Source organism: Malania oleifera, chromosome 10 (genome assembly GCF_029873635.1).
Source record: "Malania oleifera isolate guangnan ecotype guangnan chromosome 10, ASM2987363v1, whole genome shotgun sequence".
Lineage (NCBI taxonomy): Eukaryota > Viridiplantae > Streptophyta > Magnoliopsida > Santalales > Ximeniaceae > Malania > Malania oleifera.
The window spans coordinates 48,008,717-48,028,020 of NC_080426.1; positions in this window are offsets into that span (position 1 = coordinate 48,008,717).

Genomic DNA, 19,304 nt, shown 5'->3' on the forward strand with positions numbered 1-19,304 from the left:
GAACCATGTGCTAAATTGATAGATAGGAGTATGTCTTTGAATGAAAAAATAAAAAGAACTTTATCGAAAACACATAAGCTTCTAGTTAGGATGAATAAAATGAAAGCAATATTGAAGAATGAGAATAAGAAAGTAGCAAAGAAATTGAGTGGATTAAAAGAATATCAAGCTGCTCTAGAGAAGAAGAAAATTAATAAAATCATGAGGATCATCTGCATAGAAGAACAAATAAAAGATGATAAACCCTTAGGAGTCAAAAGAAATAAATTATTCAAAGGGTTTCTATCATTAAAATCCCACCATCATAAAAACTCCAATGCTTCTTTTGAACAAAATAGAACAAATAAGCAAAAACCTTCGTATGCATGTAAAGCTTGCTTAGTACACATCGATTTTTCTTGTTTATGTAGGAGTGCCAAAGGTTTAGATAAGGAAATGATGTGGGTGAGTATGGTAACTAGTTCCATAGGACAAGAGGGAGGAAGAGCATAATTTGAATATAAATAATCACTCTTCCTTGGATCACAAAATCAGCAATAGTGGGGTAGTGATTACCGATGGCTTGCGAAGTGGTTAAACTTAGAAATCCTACAAATAGATCCCACCTTAATTGGGAAGTCATTTGCTATTTCCCTAAAGCTAGAATTAGGTCAAAATTCGGTGAAAATTAAACTGTTGACTGAGTTCGGCTGACCATCCTTAAATGGCCTGAAACATTCGGTCGATCGTGTGGTTGACTTTGACCCTTTGGTCGACCAACCACTTTTGAACTAACTAACTTTGGTTGACCGAACACCCTTCGATCTACCCCTTGGTCAACTAGACTGGAAACCGAATGCTCTTCAGTCAACTAACCATTTTAGAACAAAATCCTCTTAGTCAACCAATCCTTGGGAACTGAAACATCACATTAGGTTTCAATCGACCACCTTTAGCTCTGGTCAACCAAAAATACACAGGTTTTGGTCCTCCATGCCCAAGTCAGATGAACATGTTGATACCCAGAAGGTAGCCTACACTCAGGACAATTGGTTTCTTTCGGAGTAAGCTAGGATCAAATACATAAGGGAGTTTCGCCCCCAAAGAGCTCATACTAGGTAAAGTCCTTGATCTTCCATTTATGGAACAACATTTTAGAAATATTATGGATATGTTTAGATTTTAGAGGTGGGAGTCACTCATGACATATTAAGCCAGTGGGCACTATCCCACCTTTGTTAGATTATTTAATGCCAATCTAGGAAATGATGAGGATGGATATTATTCACAAGTTTTGGAGGCTGACATCAGATTTGATGTTGAGTATCTAATATTCTTGACATTGGGCTGAGAGACTTTGAGTGCCCTGATTCGGTGACCTCTTGGATAAATGAATAGGAGTTTTTTATTAGGACGTTTGCAAATTTAGTTATGAATGACCCACTTGCAAGCCCCAATCACCCTCCAAACAATAAGTCCTTCAACTTAGAGGCCAAGGTAGTCCACCATTTGATTACGTACAATATTCTGCCTAAGGCAAGATCTCGGGTGCATGTTTCCTTTCTAGGTTGCTTTATCATGTGGTGTCTATCCGCTAGAAAGAAACTTGACCTTCCTAGTTTGATGATAAGATGGATGATGGCCAAGACTATTGGGCGTAGGATCATCATGCCCTATGGGAGGGAACTTAAATAGGCTATTCCTAAGGATGGAAGTAACCCGATCGAACCTTGCCATGCTAAGGAGAAGGAGAAGCGCAAACATGTTCTCATCAGTTTCATTGAGGTTGATGAGGTATGAGTTGGTTGGAAACATGTGGTTGCTCATTGGTGCTAGGAGATTGGCAGATTAGGAGGAGGTCCCACAGGAGATGCCACCACAGCCTGCTCAGCTATCAAATGCTGAATTGATGGCAACCATCACAAGATTTGTTGATTCTTTTGACTAGTTTGGAGATTCTTAGTCTTAGATTACTCATTCTATACAAGCATATATTAGGGGGCTGAGGGATATGGCCTCGTCATCTCACGCACAGTGCACTGCTCTTTGTGATGAGTTTAGAGAGTTTTCGATCTCTTTGGAGCACAGGTATAGGGAGCCGATGTCTGCTTTTTATTTTTGCATTTTACATTTTAGCACTTGAATGTTTGTGAATTATTATTGTGAATTATTGGGTTTATGATTATATAGAAAGACCCTAGGATTATGTAATATTGTTTGTGGAATTTGGATCAAACCTAAGAGAAATTTTTAAATACCCAATTCACCCCACTCTTGGGAATACACCAATTCCAACACAGAAACTTCATAGATCTAAAGTATAGGAAAAAGGGACAACGAGTGAATCTATAAATTGCCTTGACCAAGTGGTCACGGATGTATTAGGACTACCCCACTTGGTTTGGATGTCATATACCTGACTTGGACACCTAAGTGGTTAAAACCACTAAGTTTGCTAAGTTTGTTTGTTAGAATCTATAGGGCCTTTCATTGGGCTACCTAGTCCCTTTACCAAAAAGGGTTAAAAAAAATCACCCACTCACCAGTCATCACTTAAAAAAAAATCACCCTAGTCTCTAATTCCATAAACCGCTTCTTCCAAGCCTTAACCCTTGCCTCGGCTCTTGCCTTCGCACACTCCAAATCCTTCATCTTATTCTTTAGATAAGAAAAAACCTCCTTCTCACCTTCACAGGAACTCCTCGAAGGCCCTAATAACCTCTCGCATCCCTCCTTCCTCCTCTTTTCCCTATCGCTTCCTCTCGCAAATGAATGATCGTCTCTTTAGCGTCTTTGTATTTTTTCTTCAAGTCTTCCAACTGATCTTCAAGCAAGTATTTATTAAGCATCAGCTCTCCATTCGTAAGTGATCTTTTGGTGAAGATTGCACTTATGTAAGAGCATTGATCAAGCGCTGGCGCTCAATAAATGCTTGCTTGAAGATCAATTGGAAGACTTGAAGAAAGAGTACAAAGATGCTAATAAGATGATCATTCATTTGTGAGAGGATAACAGAGTAACGAGGGATAGGGAAAAGAGGATGAAGGAGGGATGTGAGAGGTTATTGGGTCCTTCGAGGAGTTCTCGTGAAGGTAAGAAGGAGGTTGTTGCTTATTTGAAGAATAAGATGAAGGATTTGGAGTGTGCAAAGACGAGAACAGAGGTTGAGGCTGAGGCTTGGAAGAAGCGTTTTGTGGAATTAGAGGCTAGGGCTTTTTTCCTGGAATAGGATACGGCTCTGTTGATGAGGAGGGGAAATGAAGTACAAAATAGGCACCCATGTATGTCAGCAAAGGTTCAAGGTTGGTTGAATTGTGTTTTAACTTTTATCTTGGTAATTTTTTTTAGAGTTTCTCTATATTGGTTTATTCCCGTTGGTTCCCCAATCTAATATTGCATATATTGAATTTTACCCATTTAAACCCTAACTGTTTATTTCCAACTTATCTCCTCCTTCATTAACAAAGCCTTAAAATCATTCTTAAAAGAAAATTCACTACTAACTAGATCCTTTGAGATATTTACCCTAGTGTTTTGCATGATTAATATCCTCAAGTCTCCCTTAGAGTATTAGACTTTCAAATGTACACATCACCAAATGCATCCCTATTCCATTTTTTCATATATGCCTTATAAGATCAGCACGACAACCTACTATCCATATTGTATTAAATAATTATATCTCTTTGGTGGATAGTTTATATTTTGACAAGAACTATATTGGACTATACTAAATCGCTTAAATATCCTAGATTGCATATTTTTCTGGAACGCCAATTGCATGGCTAATGTAATGACTTGTGTATTACACGCTGATAGTTCAGGTAATAAGAGTGTATGCTAATTGAATTGAATGCCACCTGCATGGCTGATGCAGTGACTTGTTTGTTGTATGCTGGTAGATATTTTTAGGTTCTCGCATGCTTAATCTGAATTACTTGCTGTAAACAACCAGGCTTTTGGAGCATGTCTTAATGGGAAATGTTCTATTTACAGACGACATGTTGCCGAAATGTCGTTATAATTTTTCCAAAATAATCAAAAGTCTATAAACCAGAAAGCTAAAATGAGTATGCTATACTGCATGCTAAAATATTCTTGAAAGTGATGTTTGTATTTCAATCAGGTCCTGAATTGTCTAATGTGGATAGTTTTCATGGAGTTCATTTAACAATTTATCATCAGAAACTTATTATATGAACTTATAAGAGTTTTTTTTTTTTAACAGATAGGGTCTTTGTGTAAGGATCCCACCACTTTCGGTGTGTAGTACAGACATCTTGGCCGTATAAGGATAATTTGAGTTCCAAATAAATGAGGCATCTTTTAGAATACATAATTACACAAAACATCAAATTAAGAAGATGTGAATATGAAAAGGATTAATGGAAGCACCTCAAGATCAGTCAGTAGGTTGCTCTTGAAGATGAGTACATTTTAGCAGGGTCATTAAAAGACTATCTTAGTAATAGTTGGCATATGAAAACACTTTCTAATATTATCCTCAGAAGCAAATTCGAATATATATCAGGTGATATATTGGCAAACCTCGCCAGTGTTGTTGACAGCACTCATTAGAATCTGGAGGAGTTGACGATAAAATAGAATGAGCAACCCATGTTGTTTTAAGTAGAATGCTTGAAGAGACAAATTGTCACTAGTAGTATGAAATTATTTTCCAGCTTAACCTTTATAAGTCGACTCAAGATCCCTAAAATGGGTGGATTATTAATGTCGGTTTTACAAATAGTCACTAATATAGTGGATTATTAGTGATGATTTTTTAAAACCATCCCTAATAATGCACATTAACAAAAGAACAATCTGTGTTTGATTGGTTGAGTTTAGATGACGAGCTACGGTCTTTTGTTAGGTGTTTGGGTGCTTGTGAGCTAGTTCGAATTCGGGTGTGTAGCAAAGTATCTGATCAAGCAAGAATGCATAGGGAAGGTTGCGATTCCTCTGCATCGAGGAATCCTAACAAGCATAGTGAAGGACCTTCCAAGATGAAGGTAGAGACGGTAAATAAATGGAGCAACAAGTATGAATATTTCCCTCCGGATACGAAGGTTTAACCCAGTGATGTGAGTGAAACTAATGTGAAATCAAAAGTGGCACCAATGGTTCCACCCGAAAAGGGTGAAAGCAGTTGTCATGACCTAATCGCATGAAGGAGTACTTTAAGACCGTCACCATGCAACTGTCCACAATCAACCCCGAGGCCACATTCGACAAATTGGTGACACCAAGACATATCAAGTTCCAACAACTTGATATGTCTCTTCTAACAAGTGACATGGCTGTGTGGTGGCCATCCTATAAAAACATTGACAAAAAGCCCTATGAGATATCATAATGCGACATTTTAAGAGAAAACGAGCTTGAAATTTTTTTCACAGAAAATTCAGGTATGAAGGAAACATGTTGTTTCATATTATGGTCTTTGAATTAACTGCCTGCAAGAGGAAATACTCATTGTTTGATCATCATTGTGTGAAATTAGAAGATGAAGATCAAAGCCAAGAGAAGGATCAAAGTTTCAAACCACATTTCAAACTTTTCGAATGAGGCCTTGGGGTTGATTGTGGACAGTTGCATGGTTACAGTCTTAGAGTACTCCTTCATGTGATTGGATTATGATAACTGCTTTCATCCTTTTCGAGTGGAACCATTGGTACCACTTTTGATTTGACATTAGTTTCACTTGCATCACTAGGTTGAACCTCCGTATCCGGAGGGAAATCTTCATACTCGTTGCTCCATTCATTTACCATTTCTACCTTCATCTTGGAAGGTCGTTCACTACGCTTGTTAGGATTCCTAAATGTAGAGGAATCGCAACCTTCCCTGTGCATTCTTACTTAATCAGATACTTTGTTATACACCAGAATTCCAACTAGCTCACAAGCACCCAAACACCTAACAAAAGATCGTAACTCGTCGTCTAAACTCAACCAATCAAACACAAATTGTTCGGTCATTAACGTGCATTATTAGGGACGATTTTAAAAAACTGTCACTAATAATCCACTATATTAGTGACGGTTTGTAAAACTGACACTAATAATTTACCCCTTTTGAGGATCTTGAGTTGACTTATAAAGGTTAAGCTAGCAAATAATTTCATACTACTAGTGATGGTCTTTCTCTTCAAGCATTCTACTTAAAACAACATGGGTTGCTCATTCTATTTTACCGTCAACTCCTTTAGATTCTAATATATGGTATCAACCACACAAGAGAGGATAGCCAATATATCACTTGATATATATCCTGTTTTGCTTCCTAGCTAATATCAGGAATTGTTTTCATCTGTCCACTGCTACGAAGATAGTCTTATAATGACTGTATGAAAATGTACTCATCTTCACGAGCAACGCACCCACTGATCTGGATGTTCTTTTTGTATAGTACTGTAAAGGGGGTTTACTGGTAAAAATGAAACTACAAATTAACTCCTTATTATTCTGTGTGGTATGATGTTGACTTATTTTTTGGGTTTATGAACTAATGTACTTTACTCTGTTCAGAGTTCGACATATTTTGCTTAGACATAATTTAATAATGGAGAACTAGCCTACCGCCCTACTAACGTCTGGTTCGAATTCAAAAGAAGGCGGTGATTCTAGTGTTGGAAGTGCTGCCTACCGTGAGGATATTTATAGTTCAAATGTCAAGAAAAAATCAATTTTGTCTTAATATATAGAGCAAGATTTAGATATGGGCGGGGAAACTTCACTTATGAATAGAATCATTGGCTATGACCATTTCGTATTAATTGATAATTTGGAGAAAGACTTATCCCCAAGAATAGTTGTTGAATTCATACAGAAGCTGTTGGAATTGGTGTGATCCCAAGAGGGGGGGGGGTGAATTGGACATTTAAAACTTTTTCGCTAATTTAAACAATTATGCCGATTCACCACATCTTATATCCCATTCGAAATAAAACATGTATGTAAAGTAACTGAGCAATGTGTACATACATACACATGTGCTGCATATTTTATTTAAATTAATTTTGTGTGCATGCAAGATGGTTATAAAAAAATATGAACAATCATACACATATTGAAATTAAAGTGCAGAAAGTAAATAAGATAAGAAGAGAGACACACACGATATTTTTTATCGAGGTTCAGCCAAACTAGCTTATGTCCCCACCTTGGGCATACCCCCCAAGGATTACACTATCTCTACTCACTTAAACGGGCAGAACAGAAGCTATTACAACCTCTCCTTATGGGGCAAGGTAAACCCCAACTCATCCCAAGTTCAAATTACCAAGGTTGACCTCAACCTTTACAACCAATTCTTACGGGCTGGATTAACACCCCCTCAGGCCACGTCTGGAATACAACAGATAGTCAATACAATTTTTTGTACAATATACATGCTTCTCCAATAAGCAGATATGTACCAGTATAACCAATGCACTTCAAGATGATGGGATATTATAAGCTCAGTGAAGACAATATTACAACTCTCAAGATAATGTCAGTGTGGCAATCAAAGTGTGAGAGTATGCTATGATAATATCTTTGAAACAATATATATATCAACCACAAATAGGGTTTCAAAGATTTCACAAGTATAATCAAATATCTCAAAAAGATTTCCATTAACTTAAGCACAAGAGGTATTTAGAACACAAGCTTGTTAAAAATATTTTTTTCAAACAAACAAAAGACAAGCTCAAGAGTCTTCCAACAACAATGCAAAGACTCACAAGCTTATAAAAGTTTCCCTAAAAAATAAATTTGTGGATTAAATCAATGGGGAAAAACGTTTGGGCTTAACTCTCTTTAAAATCAACAATCAATCGTAAACATAAGAGTATAAGCTTGTAATGGAAGTGTAGGTAATCTCAAAATACTCTCACTCAATATGATTTTACAATGGAATGAGTGAAAGTGAGGTGTATAGGCTTGTATAAGAATGTGTAGCTCAAAGAATTTTAGAGAGAAATTTTTTTAATCAAGGCACTAATTCATTCTTAATCTTTACAAATGAGGGTATATATATAGCCTCAACCAAAAAATTTACCGTTGGGACATAGAAGGAATTATTAAAATTATTTAATAAGCCTTTAATCCAATTTATCCTTAATTAAGCTCAGTTACTGAGGTTAAAAATATGGCAACCCGAGAGTTTCGGTCACCCGGTGCATAGGCTTGGTCGCCCGAACAGACACAGATAGAAAAGTTGTTTTTTGAACTTTAGGTGTCCGAGGAAAGGTTTGAGTGGTTGAGCCAAGGCGATTTTCCAAACGTTCGACATTCAGTCGCTCGATGAACGGTTCAGTCTGCAGAACTTGTTAGTTTGGTCGACGGACTGAATTTGAACTTAATGTTCGGGTGCCCAGGGAAGGTGAAAAAGACAGCATTCATGGTTCGGTTGACCATGAACAGTGGGTTCATTTTGGGTTCGGTCGCTCGAGCCAAGTCAACCTTTTTAACTTTTTACCTATTCGTTCGACCAAGGCGTTTTCAACGCATTAAGTTTGGTCACTTGAAGCCCTTTCAAACTTAAAACTTTGTCCTGTTTTTGAGTATATTTTACCCCTATTTGCATAGTTATAATTTCTAAGATAGATGGGATTTGTGCAAGTTAGCTTTGATTCCCTATGGTTAGTCTATGGCCTTTTAAGCATTTAAACCCTATCATGCATGCAGATGCATTATTACAGACCATATTAAATATTACAGACCCAAAATAATAGATGCAAATACAATAAAGAGAGAGGTCTTCAATCTTTTGCTACTTCATATGCCATATATGAATATGCCGGGAGTATGTGCTCTTTAAGGTCTTTCTGGCATCCACTTCACTCTCATGTGTGTGCGTTCTGAGATTAGTAACATACGGTTTGTCATTATCAAAACCAAAGATCGGACTCAAAAAGTCAACAAAAGCATATGACCATATCAACACAAGTCTGCATTTTCCCAAGCTTGTCTTCAAAGACATACACGAGGGGAATCATTGTGTTGGATTCTAAAGAGAACCTGGAGAAATTATGGGAATTTTTGGAGAATCCAAAGCACATTATAGCATCTTCAATAGGAAGGTATCAACTTATTGCATTATTGTTGTTGATTGTACAGTGTCCGCTTTTTGCTCTATTTCTATATTGAATTATATTGGATTTGGAGTAATTTCTTTCATTAGAACTTATATTTCCCTTGTTAGCTAGCTTTCATTGTTTTGTTCATTTTTTGCAACCCGTGGGTGATAATTGAAATGATACCAAGGCATGGATTGTTTAAACCATTAATTGGGAACCTGAAACCAACATCCCTGGCACGTTCTTTCATTTTTTGATTTTTATTAATTTTTTAGGAAATATCATCAACTATAAAAGTGAAATTTTGTGCTACTATTAGAGCACTATTGTGGAATTGCATAATCGATTTTATGATTCTTATATTTTAGCAGGAATTATAGAGCACAAATGCTATAATTGGCAAAGAATTAAAACTTTGTCACTCGGGAATTGCAAAATACAGGATAGCTAAGGAGCTAAGGGATTTATTCATGGAGTTTGAAGGTCATCAAAAGCGACTGCACAAGAGGCTTGCATCAGAAGAGAAAAAAATCTTGGACACGTCTACCCCATAAGTACTTGCAGAGTTCAGGCGTGTTCTTGGATGGCCACTCAAATAAGCAGGTGAAAATTTGTGTCTCATTTTTGCAAACCGAGTGAATGATTACATTTCTTTGATGGATGGTTTATATTTTGTATGAACTATTATTTGAGCTACTTGATTGCATGCCTTATCTAGAATGCCACCTGCATGGCTGATGCAGTCATTTATGTTTCGTATGCTATAGAAAACTATTAGGCTATCTAGTATACTCTCATTGATTTATAGATTTGAGAAATGTTCTATTTACAGATGGCATGCTGCCGAAATTTTGTTAAAATTAAGCCCAAAAATCAAGTGCTAAATGTTTATAATATGATGCATGCTTAAATTGTTCTTGAAAGGATGAGTGATTGCTAAATGAAGATTGATCTTCATCCTAAATTGAAAGTGCATGCATAAGAACATATATAGGGGAGCTAAGCACCATTCTTAGAAATAGAGCATGAATAACCCATTTGCATCATGTGCTTTGCTTTTTGAATATTGAGCCTCTTTCGAAAACTCTGAACATCATACCCAACTCTTAAAGCTTTATGATTAAATAAGGATTGTTCTTTGGTTATAAACACAAAATCATGCTATGTACATATATGTTCAAACATTGTATACTAGCTAGCTAATTTCTTGTAAATTATTATTTTGTAGGGTTTGCGGCTCTCAAAATACTACGATGATGCTAGACACTTCAGTTGGGTCAAATGCGCGCACCTTTTGAATTTTCTTGTGTTTCTTGTTAACTGAACATAATTAATTTATATATTTTTATTTGAATTTGTACTTGAATGTATTTTAATTTTGAACAATTTGTATTTTAAATTTTAATAATTTATGAATGTTTTAGTAATTCTGGTTCAATTTTATGTATGTTAAAATGTAATTACATGTTTTTACAGGAATTTTAAAAAAAAAATTTAATTTTTTCAAAGCATTTGTGACGGTTTGCAAAACTGTTACTAATAATGGGAATATGAAGTATTAGAGACGGTCTATAAACTGTCACTAAATGACCAAAACCATCACTATAGAATTAACCTTATGGGGGCCAAATATTAGTGTTGGTTCTATAATCGTTATTAATATTTAATTATTAGTAACGATTTTAATAATCGTCACAACAAAGCGCACTATTAGTGATAGTTTCTTGACCGTCACTACTACAGTCATATTAGTGATGATTATTAAATCAATCACTAATAGATACGCTTTAGTGACAAATTTGAGCCAATCATATGTATAATTTATAGTGATGGTTGTAGGATATTAGTGATGGTTTTTTTCCGTCACTAATGCTCCACTATTAGTGACGGTTTGAATATTCTATCACTAATAAGTATTAGTATCCATAGATATGGTGACAAAGTTAGAACCATCACTAATATTGAGATAACCGTCACTACTAGTGTTAGTGATGATTTTTTTATTATTAGTGACGGTTTAAAACCTTCACTAATTACCTTATTTCTTGTAGTGAGGTTTGGATGCCAAGGTAGTAAAGAAGTTCAATATCCATTCCTTGATCAAATTTTACCCCCACTGATTGTGAGACTCCAATTAACCTTGATTATCATCTCTTTGTTATACTTTCATTAATCTTGACTAGGTCATCTTCTTTTAGCCCAACTTTGACCTAGTCATGAAATTTTTTATGACCTTAGGTTGATTAGCATCCTTTAGCTTGACCTTGATCTAATAATAAAACTTGCATCAACCTATAACTTTGTAATCACCTCTTGAACCTACTAACCTCCAACATATATTAGTAATGATACGTTGATCCATCAACCTTGACCAAGTTGTCATCTTTTGGTTGACTTACATTCAGTCACAAGACTATCGACCTTGACCTAGTTATGAGTATTCCATCAATATTAACAAAGTCACCTTCTTTAGGGCATAGACCATTTCTTTGCATTAAAGAGTTTCCAAATCCCAAGTCCGTAGGCCACCATTATATCAGTACATTTTGTTTGAAAAGCTTTAATGTTAAAAAGGTAACATTTAATCACACGATCCCATGTCCATAAAATTCTTTGTTGATAATTCTTTATATTTCCTAGGGGTGTTTTAGGGATAATAAAGGGCAAACAACCATTTGGGCGATTATTTCTCTTCTTTGAGGGTGTATTGGAGGGGAAAAGTCTCTATTTGGTAGTTACATAGTCCTCCTAACCTTATGTTTAGATGCATGCAATTTAGACTTGGAATTTTGATTTGCATAGATATGAATAAAAATAGTATAAAATTGTACCAAGTTTCTTGCAAATATGCAGAATTACAAATCTATGCTTTTAAACATATCTATGCAAATCAAAATAAAGTTCTCTAGTCTAGGGTGCGTGGGATATAATATATATATATATATATATATATATATATATATTTATTAACGAGTAAATAAATTTATCCCATATCAAATTCTAAGATAATTCACATAAAAAATGTCTATGTTGGACTAAGGGTGAGAAGCATTGATGAAGCACCACACCAACTTTAGCGATACAAACACTAGTTAATTGCTAGCAACAAAATTTTTTTTTTTTTAATAACCTTATCACCTTTTAATATTTATATTAATCTCTTATCTTGCCTTCTAAATGCTAATTTTTGGCCATGAATGTTTCTTACTCTATGTTTCAATAGGTCTTGGATTTGGAATTTAATTAGATTTGGATAAGATGTAATATAAAATTATATTAAAATTTGTTCAAATTCACTCAAATCCAAATCCAAAGTCCGAAATCTATACTTCCAAACACTACTTTAAGGTATTTTAAATTGTTGGATATCTATTTTCTCTAAAGGGAAGGACTATGGTTGTAAGTGGTGGAGTCATATTAGGAGAATCCCTTTTACATATGATATACCCCAAACATATCACTTACCATAATTCCAGAGGAGATAAGAGCCCAGCATTGATGAGAGCAGTTACCACCCAAGTCAACTGTTTAGTCAGAGCAATTGCCGCCAGTGCCATGATGACCAGAGTAATCTACGCCGACGTTGTAATAATCGGGGCGATTCACGCTCGCACCATAATTCACCAATAAATGACAAATCATCTTTGGGTCAAACTCAATCACTATAAATGGGGAGTCAGAGAGAGGCTAATGTATCTCATTCTTAACCCATCTTTACTATTGCCTACAATCTTTTTAGAGCAATCTCTTACTTAGGCATCAGAGAGATCCCTTAGAGTACACCCCGGGTGCTCCAAGCCACGTTTGTTTTCGTCTTTTTCAGGTGATCAGGATCTAAAAGCTCACCGAATGTCAATCGACATTTTTTACTGTAATAGTTGGCATCGTCTATGAGAACCTTTTGAGAGGTTTTCTCCCTATTTTCGATCTTGATCATGACTACATCAAATAATCTTCTATGATCACAACTACATCAAATAATTCAAAATTAGAGCATTGGCTTGATCTCTCTTTCAGCTCGGAGGAGTTGATGCATTGGCTCAATCTCTCCCTGTGTTCCCTACGAGCTAGCGTGAGGAGAAGAGTTTGAAAATGCTAGAAGGCGCCTCCGCCACCACCGCTGCATCCACTGCCCCCGACACCAACCGTACCGAAGCCGAATGCCTTTTGGGCATCGCAGAGAAGCTCTCACACAATAGCGATCTCGGCGGCTCTAAAGACTTTGTCGTCCTGGCCCAAGAGACGGAGCCACTTTTGGAAGGCTCCAATCAGATTTTTACTGTCACTAAGGTCCTCCTCGCTACTTTGCTTTTGATATCCATGGATGCGCTTTGATGTAGACATCAATGGTTCTGTAGAGGCCGTCATCAAAGAGCCGAGAGGGTTTCGGAAGAGTGATGGCTAGTTCGTAAAACTTTTCCAACTTCAAATTGGCGTTTAGAACGATCTCCGACAGGAATCCGTCAATCAAGTTCCTGATGAACATCAACTCCATGGATCTGGCACCCTCATCATCTTCGATTCCAGCAGCAGATCTCTCTTTCAACTCCTCTAGGAAGTAGTTTAAAATCCTTTCCACGCAATCGATGTCATAAAGCATCTCATTCAGATACTCAGAAAATCGTCCAATGTTGCTTGCTCCAGCTGCAACCTGATCTTCTCCTCCAAAGTAGCTCGACATGCTTTCCACGCGGTCAAAATGTTCGCCATTCTTAATAGTCTGAACAAAAACCTTGTCTCTGCTGCAGATCTCGAGCTCTCCTCTGGTGGAAGACTCGTAATAATCATCTCCAACAGATCTTCTCTGCTCAGTATCTCAAGCTACAGATGTCGATGATGTCGAAGACGACAACGGTTTCCTACCTGAAAAAGAGATGCCTGGAATGTACCTCTTCGCATAAAAAATGAGACAAGCTCTCTATAATGTCCACACTCAGATCTCGAGATCTCATGGCCAAAATCAAGCGTTGAACATATAAATCAAGTATGATTTCGTAAATCAATTGTGAATCAAGCATGATTTCGTCTCGAATCTGAAATTACGTGAAACTACGGGGAAGGAGAAAGTTTAGATGCATCTGGTTGGATGTGAATCATCAGAGGAATAAACTGATGATGATGAAGATGGTGAACCAGAGTCGAATGATTCTAGGGAAGATGGACTGATGGGGAGTACGAAGAGGAAGATGATTTTGAAGCTTCGGAAACTCTTGGAACAAGAGTTACGGTTGAAACTGTTTGTGAATGCCAAGGAGGTGCATGTGAAGTTGCGACAAAGAAAGCTGGTACCGAAGGGTGCGCCTCAGGTGTTCGACAAATTGCGTCAAAGGGTTCGGCCTCAACTACTGCAAAGGGCACTTTTGGGGATCGTTTGAACACAGCAAAGGCCACGCCAGGTGTTTGTCAAAATCCTTGCAATGCTGGGTGTAGAAGACGAAATTCAGGTTTGTAAAAATCTTCAAAAGTAGAATGTTTTAGGTTTGAAAGAAAACCATGGTGATGCTTGTCGAGATTGCGAGCCGGGTAAAGGCATTGCCAACACAGAATTGGTAACAATGTTGATGCTGCTGGTTCTAGTATTGGGAAAAGAAAACGTAAACCATATGCTCGACGGAATGCCACAAAGGAGATGGAAATGGTTGCTTGTGTTCATTTGAGTGCAGCAACTACAAAGTTGCATATGTTTCAATTAAATCACAAAGGCAACGACAACAGCTACCTAATGCACAATGGCAGCAACCGCAACCAATCCATGAGGATGGGGCGGATCCAAGTGTTCTGGAGAATGGTGATGGCCATGCCTGAGGTGTTCCACAAAATGGCACAAAGGATATGGAAAATCGATTCTTCATGAAAGGGGACAAGAAAGTTCGTTGGAAGGAATTATTTACTAATAATAGGCACCAATAAAGCTACAGTATTGTCTTTTGTTTACCTAGATCTGAAGGATTCATACGGGGTTGTTACTTTGGTAGATTGCAATATATCTACTGAACAGGAAGCTACGGGATAGAAATGACTCAAAGGAAATTGAAATGATTTTGATTTCGGCCATGAATTGAAGTTGCAGAAGGGTATGGGGCTGAATGAAACCACCCCTATAGCATATCAAAGATTGGGAAGATAGATTTCGATGGGCACGATGTCTGTGAAAGCTCAAGTGGTCTAAATCTAAATCCAAATAAACCTATAATACACAACGAAGCGCATCCTTAAGATTCAGCTAGAAACTCCTTCTCTCAAAGCTATCAAAAAATGCCAAGAATGATCTAAAGTTAGCAAAGAATGCCATGAATGGACCAATCATCCTTGCCTGCCTCACAAGGTATGGAATTTTCTCCTTTAAGCTAGTTTCTTTTAGCAAGAACCTAATTTCTTACGCTAGATTTACATACAATCAAAATCATGATGAAGTAAATATTATAATTTTCGTAAAAGAAAATAAAAACGGCATTGTGGAACCCACAACTGGCAGTTTGGTGTCAGCTTTTATTTTGATTAAATAATGAAATAATACGAGATACTTGCTTTATCATTTGAAAAACACAATAAGGTTCTCTAGTAGATAAATTACCAAAGAAGAACCGGTCTTACCGAGGCCCAAAAACTGCCCAAAAAATGAGCATAACTCATTAAGAAAAGAAGAACTGACCTAACTGACGAGCAACGCTCATAAGGCTTGAAGACTGCCAAAAAAATGAGCACAGCTCATTAGGCAAAGAAGAATCTGCCCAATTGACGAGCAATGCTTGTGACGCCCGAAGACTGCCCAAAAGATGAGCACACCTCATTAGACAAAGAAGAATTGGTCCAACTGATGAGCAACGCTCATGAGGCCCGAAGACTACCCAAAAAATGAGCACAACTCATTAAATAAAGAAGAACTGGCCCAATTGACGAGCAACGCTCGTGAGGCCTGAAGATTGCCTAAAAAATGAGTACAACTTATTAGGCAAAGAAGAATTGACCCAACTGACGAACAAGGTTTGTGAGGCCCGAAGACTACCCAAAAAATGAGCACATCTCATTAGGTAAGAAGAACCGATCCAATCGACGAGCATCGCTCATGGCCCCGAAGATTGCCCAAAATATGAGCACTGCTCATTAGGTGAAGAAGAATCGGCCCAACTAACAAGTAATGCTCGTGAGGTTTGAACACTGCCCAAAAGATGAGCACAATTCATTAGGCAAAGAAGAGTCGGCCCAGCTGATGAGCAACACTCATAAGGCTCAGAAACTATCCAAATTATGAGCACAACTCATCAGGCTAGAAACGACAAAAAAGATGAGTACAACTCATTAATCCAGAAACAGCCTAAAAAGCCTCTAGAAGAGCTGCTTGGCACAAAAGCCTTGCAAAAAGCTGCTTAGAAAAAAATGCTCTCGAACAACCGCTCGACACAAAAGATGAGCACAACTCAAAAGATGAGCACAACTCAAAAAATGAGCACAGCTCATTAGGTAAAGAAAAATTAGTCCAAATAACGAACAAAAATTCACGAAGGTAAGGTAAAACTAGTTCGAAAGCTGCTCGACACAAAAAGCACTGCAAAGAGCTGCTCGGCACAAAAAGCATTGCAAAGAACTGCTTGACACAAAATGCCTTTGAAGAGTTGCTCAGCACAAAATACCCCTCGAAAAATTGTTCGACACAAAATACCCAGCAACAATCGACTCGAAAAATCGGACTCTGCTCCAATTGGCTCGAGAAACCACATACAAAGAAAATTTGGCTCGAATAAGCCGACATTGCTGTGGTCTCGGCTCAGAAGCAGTATAATCATTAACAACTAGCTCGGATAAGCCGGCATTGCAACAGTCTCGGCTCAAAAGCTACATACTTGGCAATAACTGGCTCGGATAAGTCGACTACCCATCAACATCGGCTTGGCAAGCCGCGTAACCAACAATCGATTGGCTCGGTTGAGCCAAAATTACAACAAGACCGGATTGGGTAAGCCAACTACCCACCAACATTGGCTCGGGAAGCCAAATATAGGGAGACAGCTCGCCAAAAAAAAAAAAAAAACAGATAGGACAACTTTCAAACTTTGTATCGCTTACCATAAGTCCAGGGGAGACGAGAGTCTAGCATTGATGAGGCCAGTTACCACCTAAGTCAACTGCATGACTAGAGCAATTGATGTCAGCGCCATGATGACCATAGTAATCTACGCCAATGCTGTAATAACTGGAGCGATTCACGCTTGCACCATAATTCGCCAATAAATAGCATATCACCCTTAGGTCAAACTTCATCTTTATAAATGGGGACTTAGAGAAGAGGTTAGGGTATCTCATCTTTAACCCATCTTTACTATTGCCTACAACCTCTCTAGAGCAATCCCTTACTTAGGCATCAACACCCCAAGTCCTCCAAGCCACGTTTGTTTTCGTATTTTTCAGGTGATCTAGATCGGAAAGCTCGCCGGAGGTCAATAGACATTTTTTTGCTGCAACAACATCTGCGAATACAATCCTTGGAACATCCATCCATGGACACTAGGGAAAAGAGGGAAGCTATTAAAGGGCCACCAAAGAGAATATTTTTTAAAGCATTCATCCCCAAGTCCAACCAAATTCTCGTTTGTTTATTGGATTGATCCTTCTCTTATGATTAGGACTCATTTGATAAGGTATGCTTTTTGATTACTCGAACTTATTTCAATAGATTTACATAATTAATAGCATGCTTAGGTTTTCATTAATGGTTTGTTGCTTTCATTTGCGTGAGTAAGAGTGTCATGATGTTCATTTTCTTCTAATATGATGTTTCTTTAAATTTAGTGGCATAATCTAATAAAAGTAGAGTTTTTTCTTGTTTTATCTTTAATTTTAAATAATATATTAATTAATACCCTATTTGGTAAAATATTTCCCAAAATGACGCTCACTTAATCTCACTGCTTGGTCTAGCGAGATTTAAAGGGCCCAGGCTGTAACGTCCTGCTTACATACTCATATAAGAAAAGCAAAGTAAATAAAACAGTCAACCCAAACCCGTGGGTAGCGGGGACACACCTGTCATACACAGCGGAATTTAAGCAGCCGTAAATGTAAATCATCAACCTCATTACCACAAAATACAAAATACCAAAGTTAACTGTAATCCCAAAGCACAGTATTTATATACAGTCTCCAAAAATTTCCAAAAATATACTCATGTCTAGGGATCTACAATATGAATTTCTCGCCCCTAGATCAGAGCTTACCCTCCTAACGGGATAGTACCACTCTATCTCAACGGTGATCTCGATCCGTTGGTCTTTCTGGGTTCCCTAAAAATCATTTAATATTCGGGGGTGAGACACTTCTCAGTAAGGGAAAATAAACTAAATATAGTCGTGTGGTAACATGAATACCTAATGATAATATAGATAAACAGTACAAACTTCATACTAGAAAACATTCATAATTTAATAATTGCAAAAACATATACTTTCATATTTCAAATACATCATACTAATCACAACTATTTGGTATAGCTAATAATACTACAAATATACCCAGGATAAATAGTTAGCTGATGTCATGTATTGCCTCCCATGATGGGTTGTGCAGTCCGAAGGCGGGACCCGACAATGGCTGATCAACCACTATCGAGTCAAAAATGTATGTAAGTACGATGGGCCCGCCACATCCTAATCCGGACTGCCAGGTGGACGTCTACAACTCTACATTGAAAGCCACACTGACTATCCATCTCCCACCCCCTCGTGGGGTGGTTAGCACAAATTTGAGCATAGATATCTGATTAATAACTTACGGTATCGTGCTCTTGAAACTGAACTAAACTAATATCCGAGTTCTGAAAACATATAGTACATGATAATATAACATTTAATATAAATAGATTGATAGCATTTCTATAATTTCATAAATACGGTATCGCGCCGAACATTTCATAAATACGGCCTTACGCCGAAGATTTCATAAATACGGCCTCGCGCCGAAATCATATGTAAAACATGGCCTCGCGTTGGCTATCAATCACGGCCTTGCGCTAAATATCTCATACATATCATTCGGAATAAATAAATCATTTATGATGTACTTTAAAATCATAATGTATTGTATTCTTTCATAATCTCTAAAAAACATACTTCATCCATAACATTGTCATATCATAATACTTCTCATGTAAAGTAATATTCATGCCATACATTTGTTGTATAAAACCATACATTATATTCTAAAATCGTAATTTCTGGCATCTCATACATATATATACATTTCAACATAATAATAATATTTTCCC